At 44.2% G+C, this 16,674-nt stretch overlaps 1 protein-coding gene across 2 annotated transcripts in view; it reads left to right on the top strand.

Annotated features, from left to right (window-relative positions):
- Nucleotides 1–16,674, top strand: part of IRX3 (iroquois homeobox 3) — a 42,514-nt gene that overhangs the window by 23,457 nt on the left and 2,383 nt on the right. The gene's annotated exons all lie outside the window — the stretch shown is intronic.

Genomic DNA, 16,674 nt, shown 5'->3' with positions numbered 1-16,674 from the left:
AAGAGAGAAGAATCAAATAGATGCAATAAAAAATGATATAGCAGATATCACCACTGACCCCACAGAAAAACAAACTACCATCAGAGAATACTATAAACACCTCTACGCAAATAAACTAGAAAATATAGAAGAAATGGACACATTCCTGGACAGATACACCCTCCCATGTCTAAGACAGGAAGAAGTTGAATCCCTGAATAAACCAATAACAAGTTCTGAAATTGAGGCAATAATTAATAGCCTACCAACCAAAAAAAGTCCAGGACCAGACAGGTTCACAGCTGAATTCTATCAGAGGTACAAAGAGGAGCTGGTACCATTCCTTCTGAAACTATTCCAAACAATAGAAAAAGGGAATCCTTGCTAATTCATTTTATGAGGCCAGCATCACCCTGACACCAAAACTTGGCAGAGAGACAACAAAAAAAGAAAATTTCAGGCCAATATCCCTGATGAACATCGATACCAAAATCCTCAATAAAATACTGGCAAACCGAATCTAGCAGCACATCAAAAAGCTTATCCACCACAATCAAGTTGGCTTCATCCCTGGGATGCAAGGCTGGTTCAACATACACAAATCAATAAACATAATCCATCACATAAACAGAACCAATGACAAAAACCACATGATTATCTCAATAGATGCAGAAAAGGCCTTCAATAAAATTCAACACCCCTTCATGCTAAAAATTCTCAATAAACTAGGTATCAATGGAATGTATCTCAAAATAATAAGAGCTATTTATGACAAACCCACAGCCAATATCATACTGAATGGGCAAAAACTGGAAGCATTCCCTTTGAAAACTGGCACAAGACAAGGATACCCTCTCTCAACACTCCTATTCAACATAGTATCGGAAGTTCTGGCCAGGGCAATCAGGCAAGAGAAAGCAATAAAGGGTATTCGAATAGGAAGAGAGGAAGTCAAATAGTCTCTGTTTGCAGATGACATGATTGTGTATTTAGAAAACCCCACCGTCTCAGCCCAAAATCTCCTTAAGCTGATAAGCAACTTCAGAAAAGTCTCAGGATAAAAAATCAATGTGCAAACATCACAAGCATTCCTATACACCCATAACAGACAAACAGAGAGACAAATCATGAGTGAACTCCCATTCACAATTGCTTCAAAGAGAATAAAATACCTAGGAATTCAACTTACAAGGGATGTGAAGGACCTCTTCAGGGAGAACTACAAACCACTGCTCAAGGAAATAAGAGAGGACACAAAAAAGGGGAAAAACATTCCATGCTCATGGATAGGAAGAATCAATATTGTGAAAATGGCCATACTGCCCAAAGTAATTTATAGATTCAGTACTATCCCCATCAAACTACCACTGGCTTTCTTCATGGAATTGGAAAAAACTAAGGTTCATATGGAACCAAAAAAGAGCCCACATAGCCAAGACAATCCTGGGTAAGAAGAACAAAGCTGGAGGCATCATGCTACCTGACTTCAATCTACACTACAAGGCTACAGTAACCAAAACAGCGTGGTACTGATACCAAAACAGAGATATAGACCAATGGAAAAGAATGGAGGACTCAGAAATAACACTGCACATCTACAACCATTTGATCTTTGACAAACCTGACACACACAAGCAATGAGGAAAAGATTCCCTGTTTAATAAATGGTGTTGGGAAAACTGGCTAGCCATATGCAGAAAACTGAAACTGGACCCCTTCCTTATACCTTATACAAAAATCAACTCAAGATGGATCAAAGACTTAAATGTGAGACCTAGGACCATAAAAATCCTAGAAGAAAACCTGGGCAATACCATTCAGGACATAGACATGGGCAAAGACTTCATGTCTAAAACACCAAAAGCAATGGCAACAAAAGCCAAAATTGACAAATGGGATCTAGTTAAACTAAAGAGCTTCTGCACAGCAAAAGAAACTATGATTAGAGGGAACAGGAAACCTACAGAATGGCAGAAAATTTTTGCAATCTATCCATCTGAAAGAGGGCTAATATCCAGAATCTACAAAGAACTTAAACAAATTTACAAGAAAAAAACAAAAACCCCATCAAAAAATGGGCAAAGGATATGAACAGACATTTCTCAAAAGAAGACATTTATGCAGCCAACAGAAATATGAAAAAATGCTTATCATCACTGTTCATTAGAGAAATGCAAATCAAAACCACAATGAGATACCATCTTATGCCAGTTAGAATGGCGATCATTAAAAAGTCAGGAAACAACAGATGCTGCAGAGGTTGTGGAAAAATAGGAACACTTTTACACTGTTGGCTGGAGTGTAAATTAGTTTAACCATTGTGGAAGACAGTGTGGAAATTCCTCAAGGATCTAAACTAGAAATACCATTTGACCCAGCAATCCCATTACTGGGTGTATACCCAAAGGATTATAAATCATTCTATGATAAAGACACATGCACACATATGTTTATTGTGGCACTATTCACAATAGCAAAGACTTGGAACCAACCCAAATGTCCATCAGTGATAGACTGGATTAAGAAAATATGGCATATATACACCAAGGAATACTATGCAGCCATAAAAAAGGATGAGTTCATGTCCTTTGCAGGGACATGGATGAAGCTGGAAACCATCATTCTCAGCAAACTATCACAAGATCAGAAAACCAAATACTGCTTGTTCTCACTTATAAGTGGTAGTTGAACAATGAGAACACATGGACATAGGGAGGGGAACATCACACACCAGGGCCTGCAGGGGGTCAGGGGGCTAGGGGAGGGATAACATTTGGAAAAATACCTAATGTAGGAGACAGGTTGAGGGGTGCAGCAAACCACTATGTCACATGTATACTTATGTAATGAAACTGCACATTCTGCATATGTAACCCAGAACTTAGAGTTTAATAACAAAAAAAAAATTTCTATAAGCCTTTCACCCAGATGCCCTAAATGTAAACATTTTATCATCTTTCCCTCTCAACTGATAGACAGATATAAATATATACGAGTACATAAACATACATAAGCATTACAAATAGATACATATTCATATATACAAATATATGTATACACAGGTATACATACATTCTCTCTCTCTCTCTATATATATATATATTATATATATATATATATGCACACATACACATTAAAAACCACTGGTACCTGCAATTCCTATTCAACACTGCAGGGCTTATTAGATCTTTCTTCTTCCCGTATTGGTAACTCTCTTCCCATCAGTGAGAAACCTGGCTCCCACTATGCACAATACATTTACTTTTTGCTTAATCCTAGAATACAGTCAGTATTTTCAGAATTCATCATTTATTCATCTGCAAAAAAGAAACCTCCCATCTAGCATTTAAGACTCATTAGTCCCAGGAGTTTGAGACCAGCCAGGGCAACATGGCCAGATTCCATCGCTACAAAAAAATTTAAAAATTAGCTGGGTGTGGTGGCATGTGCCTGTAGTCCCAGGTGCTTGGGAAGCTGAGGTGGAAAGATGTCTCGAGCCCAGGAGGTTGAGGCTGCAGTGAGTTGTGATTGCGCCACTGCCTTCCAGCCTGGGTGACAGAGGGAGAACCTGTCTCAAAACAAAAACAAAACAAAAACAAACAAATAAAACTCAGGGTTCTTTAGTCCTTATTCCAAGCACTGTGTTCCAGTCACTTGTTCAGTCCCCCTCCCACCTCCACCTTCCTTTCAATGTGGTTGCGTGTTTCATTTGAAATACAGTTGACTTCATTTGTTTCTACTTACATCTCATTTTAAGATTTTTTTTGTTCCTCCTTGTTGTCTTTTCCTTCCTTTTTTCCTTCCCTTCCTTCCTTCATACCTTCCTTCCTGCTTCCTTCCTTCCTCTCTTTCTCTCTCTCTCTCTTTCCTTCTTTTTGAATGCATGAAATCTTAACAGGGTTCCAAGAGTCAGAACTATATGAAAAAATATAATAAGAGTAGTGTCCTTTCCCTCTCATTACTTCTCTGCTTTCAGCCTCGTTACCACCTACCCCTGTAACTAACCAATCTCATTATTTCTGTCATATCCTGCTAGTTCTACTGGGTTTTTTTCGTGCACAAATCAGGAAATATGTGTATATTTTCTTATTTCCCCTCCCGTCTTACACAAAAGGTAACACCCTACCTTAACAGTATGCCCTGGAGTCATCCCAGGTAAGTCCATAGATATCATTCTTATTCTTTTTCACAGCTGCATAGAACTCCATTGTGTGAATACACTATAATCACTTAACTACTCTCGTGTGTGGGTGTTTGGATTGTCTCCAGTGTTTTGCAATTACAAATAATGTAGCAATTAATATCTTGCGCATACATCTTCTCACATTATGGGAAGGTTAGCTACTTTTAAATGTTACGTATCAGTAAGGATTAGATCCAACTTTATGTAATAGAAAACTCAAAATAACAGAAATATGTAATAGGTTACTGCTAGCCATACAAAAAAAGATCCAGAAGCAAGAAGTTCAGGTTGTCACTGTGGCTCATCAGGGAGCCTGGCTCCTTCTGTCATTCTATTCTTCCATTCTTAGTATGTTATTTCTATACTTAATTACCTCATGATCTAAATGGCTGCTGATACTCCCACCATCACATTTGTGTTCCAGGAAGGAAAAGAATGTAAGATTAAAAAGGGCTTTCTTCAGCTGTTACTCTTTTATGGAGACATTCTGAAAGTGTCTCCCAACAACTTTCACTTACATCTTATCTTCTAGAATTCAGTCACATAGCTACAGGGAGGTTGGGGAAAATAGTCTTGTAGCTGGTCACACCACTACCTTCAGTGATTAGGGGTTTTTTTGTTTTTTTTGGTTTTTGGTTTTGTTTTTTTTTTTTTTTTTTGAGACGAAGTCCCACTCTGTCACCAGGCTGGAGTGCAGTGGCGCTATCTTGGCTCACTGCAACCTCTGCCTCCCGGGTTCAAGCAAATCTCCTGCCTCAGCCTCCCAAGTAGCTGGGACTACAGGTGCATGCCACCAAACACAGCTAATTTTCGTATTTTTCGTAGAGACGGAGTTTCTCCATGTTGACCAGGATGGTCTCGATCTTTTGACCTCATGATCCGCCCATCTCGGCCTCCCAAAGTGCTGGGATTACAGGTGTGAACCGCAATTAGGGTTCTTTAGTTGAGGAGGAGGGGGAAAATGTGTGTTGGTTGGGCAACTAGCAATCCCTACCACGTTACTACAATTAAATTGTCACTCCTTCCATCACTACTATACAACCAGTATACCTTTTGTTTATGAGGGTGACCTAAAAAGTCACCTCTTTCCCCAGAGTACTTTGGGATAATTTGAGGTGCATTCTCATAGTTCTGAACCAGTATAGGGCCCTCCCAACTTGGGGACCAGTTGGAGTGATGGCCGCCGGCTCCACGGGAAATGTCCAGGAGAATGCATTCACTGGGGCCACGCTGTTATACAAGCCACCAGGAGGGACAGGTGTTTTCACGAGAAGGGAAAATACAATGATTGTATTAGTCCATTTTCATGCTGCTGCTAAAGACATACCTGAGACTGGGAAATTTACAAAAGAAAGAGGTTTAATGGACTCAGTGTTCCATGTGGCTGGGGAGGCCTTACAATCATGGTGGAAAGTGAAAGGCATGTCTCATGTGGAGGCAGACAAGAGACGTGACCTTGGACAGGGAAACTCCTCTTTATAAAAGCACCAGATCTCGTGAGACTTATTCGCTATCACAAGAACGGCATGGGAAAGACCCACCCCCATGATTCAATTACCGCCCACTGGGTCCCTCCCATGACACATGAGAATTGTGGAAGCTACAATACAAGATGAGATTTGGGTGAGGACACAGCCAAACCATAGCAATGATCCTTCAACAAGCAAAGGAGATAAACCCAAAAGCCAGATGCCACTGTCTTTCACCAGAGATGAAAGTAACAATGTACTCAATGTCACCTAGAGAAGAAAATGTATCAAGAGACTTTTAAAAAGTGCCCAGGTTAATCCCAGAGGGAATAGAGGCTGTCATACAAAATGGCATTACATACAAAAAGAATGATGTCAGGAGTTCCAGTAAAGGCAAAGTGCTTATGTGTGAGTTTGGGAGTGGAGGCTGCAGAGGGTTGAGGTTCAGTTGGGTAGCAGGAGTGGGGACTGAGCTGTTGGATTTCTGCTCCAGAACAAGGAAAATGGGACTCTCACAGTGGCTCGGTGAAAAGTTCTAGGGTTTTGGAGCGTGATGGAGCTGAGTTCACACCCCAGCTTTATGTGTGACAACCATAAAGTCACTTTGTTCCTCTGGGGCCTCAGCTTTCTCATCCACAGTCTGCTTTCTAGCATGGAGCTGTGCGGAGAATTAAAGGATAGATTTTACTGCCATGGCTGGGTGTGGGGGCTCACGCCTATAATCCCAGCACTTTGGGAGGCTGAGACTGGAGGATCGCTTGAGCCCCAGAGTTCAAGCCCAGCCTGGGCAATACAGCAAGACTTCATCTCTACAAATAAAAAAAACTAGCCAGGTGTGGTGGTGCACGTCTGTAATCCCAGCTGCTCAGGAGGCTGAGGTGAGAGGATTGCTTGAGCCCGGGAGGTTGAGGCTGCAGTGAGCCATGATTATGCCACTGCACTCCAGCCTGAGCAACAGAGAAAGACCCTGTCTCAATTTTTTTAAAAATAGTTACTATCATATCGTTTAGTATGAAAGTTCTCAGTCAGTCCTTCCCTACGTGTTCATGTCTGGTTACCAGACCCTTCTCCCACTTGGATGGATGATTAGAGAAAGGAGGAGGGCAAACACCTTCCTGGGAGATGCCGAGCTGCAGCCCCCGCAGGGAGAAAGGGTAGAAAACCACAGGTAAGGGATTTTCCACGCTTCTTAGGGTCGATCCTCCTAACCGTTTGTTAGGTAGAACCAGACAGCATGACAGGCCCAGGGGCCCACAGAGGCCACCGCACATCAAGATATGGAAAGTTTCCATTTTTTGTGCCCTAACATGCTGGGTCTAAAGGAGTTTTATCCCCAAAGGGCTGTTCATTAAGGAATCACTTTCCTTACACTCAGGACTCCAGTGATGTCAACCTATAATTTAGCATTGTCCCAGTGACCACTGGCTGTGCAGCCCTGGACACGTCTCAGTCTCTGGAAATTGCCCTCCCTTTCCCCTTGGGGTGTTCTGAGACGCCCATAAAAGCTCTTCTCTGGATGTTTGAAGTATCAGAAAGTGGTCAGTTTGACAAAACAAATGTGTCTGAGTAAGCACCTTAGTTCTTACTCATTAAATTCTTGGATAAGACCAAAAAAAAAACCTGCTATTAATTGAACACCTACTAGGTTCCTATACTTTATATGCCTTCTCTCATCTCACCCTTACAACCATTCCATGGGTGTAGGAAGCAGCTATTATCCCCATTTTGCTGTAGATGAGATTCAGAGAGGTTATGAGGCTTGCCCAAGGTCACAGAGTCAGCAAATAGCAGATTTAGGATCCAAACATAGTGCTGTCTGACCCCAAATCTTTAGTCTTAAAAAGTTGGGTGTGGGCCAGAGGCTGTGGCTCATACCTGTAATCCTAGCGCTTTGAGATGCCATGGCAGGAGGACTGCTTGAGGCCAGGAGTTCGAGGTTACAGTGAGCTACGTTTACACCACTGCATTGCACTGTCCACCTTAGGCAATAGAGTGAGACCCTGTCTCAAAAAAAAAAAAAAAAAAGTCAGGTCCTTTGGCAGAAGGTCTTTCAAAAGCTCAAAAGTGCGGCTTCGATGGGAGGGTGTCCTCTGGTGTGGGTCTTCCACAAGTACCCAGAAGCCTTCATCCTACAAAAGACTTGATCATGTCCAAAGACAGCTGCTGGCACACAGCATCCACTGGTTGAGATGCAGATTTCCCCCTTCGCTTCTCAGCCACAGTAAAAGCAAAGTTTATTTTCATTGCCCTGCTTCCCCATGTTGGAAGAAAGCAGAGCCTGGGCCCCACATTCCACTCTAAATAAGGGATGGGAGGGCTGTTAAATCTAATTAAGATGATTTTTGCATTTTGAAAGAAGTATTACACACACACAGACACACACACACACACACACACACACACTCACCCCTCCGCCCTAGGCAGAACCGCTGTACCATTTCCAGAATTGAGCTCGATATCAACCCGGTGCCACACTCACATCTGCCCACAACCGTGAATCCATCTACAGGACAGGTGGGCAGTCAGCACGTCATTTCAGAGGCTGCTTATTCAGATTTGGTTCGCTGAGGCCAACACAGTGCCTCACACCAATAATCCCAGCATTTTCAGAGGCTGAGGCAGGAGGATCCCTTGAGCCCAGGAGTTCAAGCCCAGCCTGGGCAACATAGCAAGACTCCATCTTTACAATAAACAATTTTTTTTTTTGAGATGGAGTCTCACTCTGTCGCCCAGGCTTGAGTGCAGTGGCGCAATCTCGGCTCACTGCAAACTCCGCCTCCCGGGTTCAAGCCATTCTCCTGCCTCAGCCTCCCGAGTAGTTAGGACTACAGGCACCCCCCACCACGCCTGGCTAATTTTTTTGTATTTTTAGTAGAGACGGGGTTTCACCGTGTTAGCCAGGATGGTCTCGATCTCCTGACCTCGTGATCCACCCACCTCGGCCTCCCAAAGTGCTGGGATTACAGGTGTGAGCCACCATGCCAGGCCACAATAAACAATTTTTTAAAAAATTAGCCTGGCATGGTGGCACATGCCTGTAGTCCCAGCTACTCAGGAGGCTGAGACAAGAGAATTACTTGAGCCTGGGAGGTCAAAGCTATGGTGAGCTATGATGGTGTCACTGCACTCCAGCCTGAGTGACAGACAGAGTGAGACCCTGTCTTATAATATAATATAATAATATAATATAATATAATATAATATAAACAAAATATTTGGTTAGTCGGTTGCATGCGTCTATCTTCTCCCTCCTCCTCTTTGGAACCTTTTTTTTTCTTTCTTTCTTTTTATGACAGAGTCTCACACTTGTCTCCCAGCCTGGAGTGCAATGGCACAATCTCGGCTCACTGCAACCTCTCCCTCCTGGGTTCAAGCCATTCTCCTTCCTCTGCTTCCCAAGTAGCTGGGGTTACAGGCACCCGCCACCAAGCCTGGCTAATTTTTGTATTTTTAGTAGAGACAGGGTTTTACCATGTTGGCCAGGCTGGTCTCAAACTCCTGACCTCAGGTAATCTGCCTGCCTTGGCCTCTCAATGTGCCAGGATTACAGGCATGAGCCGCTGCACCCAGCCGGAAGCTTTTTGGATTTCCATTGCTCTCTGACTCCCCCATGCTCCATAAAGGAAGGCAATTGCGACCTGTGAGTAACTAAGATTCAGGCCTTGGGAATGGAGTAAGAGGGATGGGACGCCACTAATAACGGGCTGTACCTTCCCACTCTGGCCTGAGCAGTCATTGGCCAATTGAGGAAGGCAGCGTTCTAAGACTGTCCTTCTCAAAGTGTGATCTGTGCACCAGCATCATCCACATCACCTGGAAACTTAGAAACCCAGGGCCTTGGGCTCCACCTTAACACATGCACATTCATGTCTGTGAAACTCTGCTCCAAGATCTGAAGACCTGGAGCCCTCCCCCACACCCCACCCTAAATCCAGACAGCTTAGCTTTCAGGAATGAGTACCTTGACAAATGAATAAATAGTTCTGCCAGAAGGAAAGTTTGAGAACTATTACATGCCAGGTTCCTCTCCAGAGTGCACGAAACACATTAGCATATTCAAGGCCCTGATAAGTCCTGCATTAAAGCAACATATTTACTTGTGTTTGACTGAATGCCTCCCAAACTTATTTGGCCACAAAATATTCTTTTCCTAGAACACCCAATTGTAGAATATATTTTGGGAAGCACTACCTTTACTTGTAAGAGAGGAAACCACAATTCTTTACCTCATCTTTAGGATAAGGCAGCTCTGCAAAATATGAGATTGCATTTTAATAACCAGTTCCAAGACCTCAGGATGTACAAATCAGAAAACTATCTTAAAGGTGACAGGCAAGCTTATACCAATTACCTTTAACTAGAGCCACACCCTCCTATTTCCAGGATTTCAGCCTCAATTCCCACGGTCCCTCAAACTCAACATGCTGAGCCCAATTTCATTACAGAATGCGGCTCTCTGATAACATCACCACTTTTTTCCTAGGTTCTTCCCTCCCCCACTTATTAATCCCCTACTCACCCCTCCCGACCCCCACCCCACCCCATCCCTGCACTGCCTTGGCCTCTCCATCTAATCAATTGCCAAGTTCATTAGATCTTATCTCCGTTATGTCTCTCAACACTTCCCACCCTGTTCCTTCTCCCTATGACTAACCCGGCCTCTTGCCCCCAGGCACCTTCCTGCCTTTATTTCTCTATAATTCATCTTACTCCCTGCAAATAGAAAGATTTCTCAATGCACATATGTGCTTCCGTCACTCATGGGCTCCAGTCCAGGCACTTGCTTAATTCTAATTCTAATATTATTCCCATTTTGAAGATCAAGAAACTGAGGCACAGAGAGGCTACGTGACTTGCCCAAGGTCACATATATCGTGAGCGGTGGCAGGAGGATTTGAGGTTGGAAATACCGCATCAGAAGCTGAGTGCTTGGTCCCTACATAAATGCATTCTGCACCATGGCCTTCTAATAGTCCTGCTCATACCTGCTGCCTCCACCTTGCCAGACCCACGACTGCGGTAGAATATGGCACCATTCTCCATCTCCAGTCATCAACACTGTCATGAAATTGCTGCCCAAATGCATCAAGTGAGGCACCTGAGATGCAAAATTTCGGAAGGCACTCTGCACTCTCACATCCCCAGGATGCTTTTGGGGGAGGGCATCCTCATGTGCCCTCAGGTGGCCAAGCACCTTCGGGTGGTGCTTTCATGGAGGGCATCCTTACATTTTGCACTGTAGGCACCTCGCTTGCCTCACCCTAGTCGTGGCTCCACTCTGCACACATCATCTCATTTAATCCTCAGAAGAAGCCTGTGTTGTAGGCTGGTATCGTGATTATCATCATTAGCATTTTACAGATGGGAAAACTGGGGTGCAGAGAGGTAAAGTGATTTGATTTGCCTAAGTTGAGGTCCAGACTTAAACCCCAGGCCATCCAACTTTAAAGCTATGCTCTAACCCACAGGGCTCTGTGGGATTCGTTTATGGCCCAAGAATAGCACAAATGAAGTCTGTACTTGGCAGAGTGCTGGGGCATCCGTAAGAGGTGCGCTGGATGGGGCACAGGAGCAAGAACACACTGGGAGGGAGGAAGAGCACACAGGGAGGTGGCATTTGAGATGAGACGAGAAGCAGCTAGGATTTCAACAGATGGCACTTTGGGGGAGGGCATGCTAGGAAGAGGGAACAGGAAGTACAAGGGCCAGGGGCTAGGAAAGGGCAGGGGCTGTTCCAGGACAGTGTGGAGTTGGGTTTGGCTGGGGCACAGAGCACGTACACAGAAGGCAGTGTGGAGAGGCACTGGCTGGGGACAGGCCAACACGGGAGCACCCCCAGTGTGGTGGGACAGCTTCATCCAGCTACGTCCCAGGATAGGGAGACTTCTCTTGGGGCCAGAGCGGGCTTCAAGCCCCCACTGAGTCCAGCACCTGCCCACATCTGTGGAACCCAGACGGGAGCAAGGCTTTGCCTTTTCTCATTGGAGCTGAGTGCTTTGCCCCTGCATAAATGAATTCTGCGCCATGGCCTTCTAGGAGTCCTGACAACAGAGGAATGGGCCAAGGGCTCTCAGCTTGCCTGGGGCCTCACTCTGTTGTATCTTGGCCTGACTCAGCATGAAATAAGCTGGACCCAGAAAGCTCTCGTGGGCCAGGAGCACAGGCGAAGTCCCAGGGTGCACAGAGGAGGCAGAGTCACAGGGGCTGGTGTCCAGGTTCTTGGGGAGGTGAGAGTAAGGAGGCAGATATCAAAAGAGGGCTTGGCCACATGCACTGGGGGAGAGGAAATGGCCTGTCTTCTCCCTTCCCTCTGCATGTAAAAACACATCTTGACTGCCACCATGCTAAAAAGCCTGGAAACGTCTTCTAAGGAAGACTAGAGTGCCCTGGTTTTAGGGACACAGGCTCTTTCTCAATTACTGATGTCCAGATTGCCCTCTCTGAAAATCACCTGGGAAAAACATTGATCCCTTAATGCAGTGGTCCCCACCCTTTTTGACACCAGGGACCAGTTTTGTGGAAGATAATTTTTCCAGAGACTGGGGTGGGGGGATGGTTTCAGGAAGATTCAAGTGCATTACATTTATTGTGCACTTTATTTCTATTATGATTACATTGTAATATGTAATGAAATAATTACACAACTCACCATAATGTAGAATCAGCAGGAGCACTGAGCTTGTTTCCCTGCAACTAGACAGTCCCATCTGGGTGTGATGGGAGACAGTGACAGATCATCAGGCATTAGATTCTCATAAGGAGCAGGAAACCTAGATCCCTCACATGCACAGTTCACAATAGGGTCCAAGCTCGTATAAGAATCTAATGCCTGCTGATCTGACAGGAGGCAGAGCTCAGGCAGTAATGTGAGTGATCAGGAGCAGCTGTAAATACAGATGAAGCTTTGCTCTCTCACCCACTGCTCACTCCTGCTGTGTGGCCCAGTTCCTAACAGGCCACGATCACGTGGCCCGGAGGTTGGAGACCCATGCCTGAATGGGCTCCACAGCCACCCAGCTCTCTTCCCGCTGGCTCCCATCTTACACTTGGTGTGGCCTCTCAGTGTGTCTGTCTGGACTGTCTTCTAAGATGTGTGTTCTCAGCCGAGAGAAGCATGTCAGGGCTAGGGTGGAAGCTGCCGAGTCCACAGCTCAGCCCCACATAGCTTCACTCCAACTCCACACCTCCACGTGGGGTGACTTCTTGGTCCCCAGGGGAGCTCCCCACTGGAATCACAGCAGAGCAGGCCTATGGGTGCCCAAGGCTGTGGCCTCCATGCATGGCATCAAGGAGGTGGTTGGTAAATACTGGTTCAATGGAGTCATGAATGCTTCTAACAGTGCTTCTGCCAAGTCTCCCTGCACCTGACACTTGGTCACCTGGCAAAGACCTCCTGGGCAACCGTTACCTGACATCTACAGTCACCAAGTCTTTCCAGTAACTCCTCCAATGACCACTTCTTTATTGTAGTAAAATATATATGACAGAAAATGTGCCATTATAACCATTATCTCGCATTCAAGTCTATCATTCAGTGACATCTACTTTCACATTCACGATGTCATATAGCCATCACCACTACCTAAGTTCCAGAATATTTTCATCACCCCAAAAGGAAATCCCATACCCCATTCCCATTCCCCCCTCCCCTAACTCCCACCCTCAGCCTAGGCAACTGTTCTGCTTTTTGTCTCTATGGACTTGCCTATTCTGGACATTTTGTAGAAACAAAATCACATCACACAGTATGCAACTTTTTGTGTCTACTTTCTTTCACTTAGCCTAATATTTTCAAGATTCTTCTGTGTTGTAGCACAATCAGGACTCCATTCCTTTTTATGGCTAAATAATATTTCATTGTATGAATATACCACAAGTCATTGATTCATTCATTGGCGGACATTTGTATTGTTTCTAGCTTTTGGCTATATGAACAGTGCTGCTATGGACATTTATGTACACGTTTTTGTTTGCACATCTATTTCCAATTCTCTTTGGAGTTGAATTGCTGGATCCTATGGTTAATTCTATGTTTAACTTACTGAGGAACCACCAAGTCCTATTACCACTTCTTTCTGAGATGGATACACCTTTATCATAAGACATCTAGAAAATGCATACACACATAAGAAAACATTAAAATCACAAATAGTCCTGGCACTCAAAGATAAACATTGTCAACTGTTCTGAATGTTTCCTACTAGAATTGTTTAGAATGCCTAAATATATACATTTACTATATAATTAAAAGTGTATACAAAAGTGGGATTATAGAAATGCCATTTAATGTCACACTTTAATGCCACCTTCTCAACGACAAACCTGATTAAAACCAAACCTCAGTACTTCCTGCTCCTTACCAGTATGATTTTACTCCCTGGCATTTATCATCCTCCATCTTGTCTATATCATGCTTATCATAAACCCTGCGAATGCTGGGATTGCTGACTGTTTTGTGCAATGCCTGGCACACAGAGATGCAATAAGTATTTGTCAAGTGAATTAATACTTTTAAATGAATGAAAAGGCAACCAAGTCAAAATTTAAACTGAATTTCAAATGCATTTGCCGATGTGTAGTAGAAATGGTTGTGCATTATTTCCTGTTGGTGATCATCCGCACTGGAATCTCCACGGCCCTCATTCTTTTTCAAAATGCTTTATCTGAGGCATAAATGTGGTCCCTGGGAATCCTGTTGGCTAGAACAAGGTCATCACCAATTCTTGAGCTTTCTGAGTTTGATTTTGCAAGGAGGCCCCCTCATTTCCATCCCAGGCTCCCAGAAGGGCGGGGGGCTGGGGGTGGAAAAAATCATCCTGAAAAATCTCCAACAGCCAGAGCCCATTTGGTCCTAATTTCAGAACGGGTTTCTTCCGAACTCCAACCGAAGCCAAGATCCCCAAAGGGAGACCATGTCTCTGCCTCCACCTTCCTGTCCATGTCAGAGCAATTCTCCCAGCCACCTTGTCACAAGCCCGCTGTGCTGCTGATATTAGTTACAGATGATGGCAATTAGGGGCCGAATCTCTCTGGCTCCTGGTAGAATATTGAGACAGAGCTACAGCTATTTTAAGATTTTAAGCAGATTTATACTTAGTGCTTCAAAGACGGCCAGCCAGCAAGGAAAATATGGTAACTGTTGCTTTAAATTATAGCTATCATTACTTCAAAAGGATATTCAATCAGAAACCACTGAAGACTAAAACTATTTACATCTCCTGACACTTAAAAGCAAGCAAGCAGTTTTAGCCTGTCAGCCTTGGACATGTTGGCTACAAAGAGAGAAGTACCTCTCCGACCTGCAAAGAAAAACATTTTCAAGGGAGCAGGAACTGAAAAGGTACCTTGGGAGTCCTCCTGCTTGGAGCTTGCCTGCCATCTCTCTCCCACAGCCTGTAAAGGAAGAGTTTGGGGTCTGGGGTGTGTGGTTCTGCCCAGGTCTGCAGACAGCACTCTCCAAACCCCTGGAAAAGCTGGCTCTTTAAGCCAGGATGACTGCCCTTTTCTGCCTGGCCTCTGGCTTTCAGGCCCCTGCCCTGGGGAAATCCTGTCTCATCCCATTAATACAATTTCCAGGACAGGGCTGCCTCCTTCTTCTTCCTGGATTCCATTGCCTGAGCTGGACAGCAGGGCTGGATGATATATCGATCAGAATCAGAGCCAGTGGAGCCCTTTGTTAACAGAGAGAGTCGCCCAAAGCATGGGCTTTGAGGATAGACTTCTCCAGGTTAGAGTTCAAGCTCTTGAATTTACTAGCTGTGTGACCTTGGACATGCCACTTAACCTCTCTGAGACTCAGCTTCCTTGTAAGTAAACCTGGGATGATTCAAACCTCCCTTTCATATGATTTTTGAGAAACTTCAGTGAGATGATGTGCAAAAAGCACTTTATTAGTTAGAGTAATGCTAGATGCTGTAACAAATAGTCCTGACAACTTCAGTGGCTGAACACAATAAACCTTTCTCCCTCACCTGACAATTCAAGGAGGGTGTTCCTAGTCAGCAGGCAACTTTTCTCCCTGTGATTATTTGGGTGGTTTGGAATCCCTCCATTCCACGACTGTCATCTCCTAGGGTTTAAATGTCTCTGCTTCTGGTCTCAGGAAGGAGAAAGAGGCAGTGGGCTGGGTCCTCTGAATGTAGAGATGAATAAGATTTCACAGGTTACCCCAACTTGAGAGATCAGTTAAGGAAACAACCTGTTTTGCTCTGTGTGTCTGTACCCTCCCACCCGCCAGAAATTTGCATTTGGAGTTAGATGCCCTCTTACTGGCTGCCATAGCCTTGTGCTTACTTGCATCAGCCACAGCCCCTGGAATGTAATTTTGTGGGCACAGCCTGGACTTCCGTTTTTCACAGAAGAGAAGAACTCAGCACTTGGCACACAAGAGACGTTCAATAAATATTGGCTGGAAGAATTAAACAGTAAAATCCAGGACCCTGCCGCATTCCCCCACAGGGCAGGTACAGATTAGTGAATGTTCCTAAATGAGTGATTAGTAAATGTTACTACCTGGCAATCTGGAGAAAGAATATTGTTGGCATTCCCTATACCAGAGGCAAACTGTGGCCTGTGGACCAAACTCAGCCCATTACCTGTTTTTGCAAATGTTTAATGTTTTGTTATGTGTGTATGCATTTTCTGAATGTCTTATGATAAAGTTGTATGCATCTTGGAACAAAGTGGTAATCAGACTTGGTGGTTCCTCAGTAAATTAAACATAGAATTACCATATGATTATTAAAAAGTCAGGAAACAACAGGTGCTGGAGAGGATGTGGAGAAATAGGAACACTTTTCACTGTTGATGGGACTGTAAACTAGTTCAACCATTGTGGAAGACAGTGTGGAAATTCCTCAAGGGTCTAGAACTAGAAATACCATTTGACCCAGCCATCCCATTACTGGGTGTACACCCAAAGGATTATAAATCATGCTGCTATAAAGACACATGCACACGTATGTTTATTGTGGCACTACTCACAATAGCAAAGACTTGGAACCAACCCAAATGTCCATCAATGATAGACTGCATTAAGAAAAT

The sequence above is a fragment of the Pongo pygmaeus genome, chromosome 18, assembly GCF_028885625.2.
Source record: "Pongo pygmaeus isolate AG05252 chromosome 18, NHGRI_mPonPyg2-v2.0_pri, whole genome shotgun sequence".
Lineage (NCBI taxonomy): Eukaryota > Metazoa > Chordata > Mammalia > Primates > Hominidae > Pongo > Pongo pygmaeus.
This window is presented reverse-complemented; position numbering and strand designations above follow the sequence as displayed.